We start from the raw sequence: 990 nt of genomic DNA on the forward strand, positions 1-990 counted from the left end.
GTAAAATTTTAGATCAATTCTCAATAGGATCGATAGTCTACTTACTTATATACTATCTATTTGATACAAATACTTGCATAGTAAAATTTTAACTAACAAATTTTTGATGCCATTGCCGGGGAATTGTTTTCTAAAATTTTTACTAATATTAATACCAAGCAATTTAGTCTTACTTCAATTTTTTTCTTATTTTAATATTAATTTTTTTGGTTTGCTTGCATATATCTTTGGGCATTGTATACAAAGAAGAAACAACTTGAATCTTGTTCCTTTTGATCTTGAGAGAAAAATAACTTTTCGAAGACGTCGAAGGGAGAATTTGCAAGTTGCAACTTTAAATCAGACAATGGTTTAGGACAATGACAACAATGGCAACAATGCCATTAATCTGGTTCTAGAAGAAAATAGAGCACTGTGAGATTATACTGTTCCTCTTTTGCAAGGTGTGCACCAAAGCATTAGAAGACAATGGTTTAGGACAATGACAACAATGGCAACAATGCCATTAATCTGGTTCCAGAAGAAAATAGAGCACTGCGAGATTAAGTTGTTCCTCTTTTGCAAGGTGTGCACTAAAGCATTAGAAGACCTTCCATCAATGCAAATAATTTTGAAATTAAACCAGCTTACATTCTAATGATTTAGTCCTCAGTCCAGTTTCATGGGTTACACAATGATGATCCTAATTCTTATTTGGTGAATTTCCTAGAACTTTGTGATACCTTCAAATACAATGGAGTAACTGATGATGCTATTAGATTGAATTTGTTTCAGTTTTCTTTGAGGGATAAAGCAAAGAGCTGGCTTAATTCACTACCTAATGAGTCTATTACTACATGGGAGGACTTGGCTCAAAAGTTTCAAGCAAAATTCTTTTGGCCTGCCACGACTACAAAGATGAGAAATGATATCACTTCATTCACATAATTTGAAGATGAATCATTGTATGAAGCTTGGGAAAGATTTAAAAACTACTGAGAAGATATCCAC

This window comes from Theobroma umbraticum, unplaced genomic scaffold (genome assembly GCF_002168275.2).
Source record: "Theobroma umbraticum cultivar Fairchild unplaced genomic scaffold, ASM216827v3 scaffold_34.0, whole genome shotgun sequence".
NCBI classification, from domain to species: domain Eukaryota; kingdom Viridiplantae; phylum Streptophyta; class Magnoliopsida; order Malvales; family Malvaceae; genus Theobroma; species Theobroma umbraticum.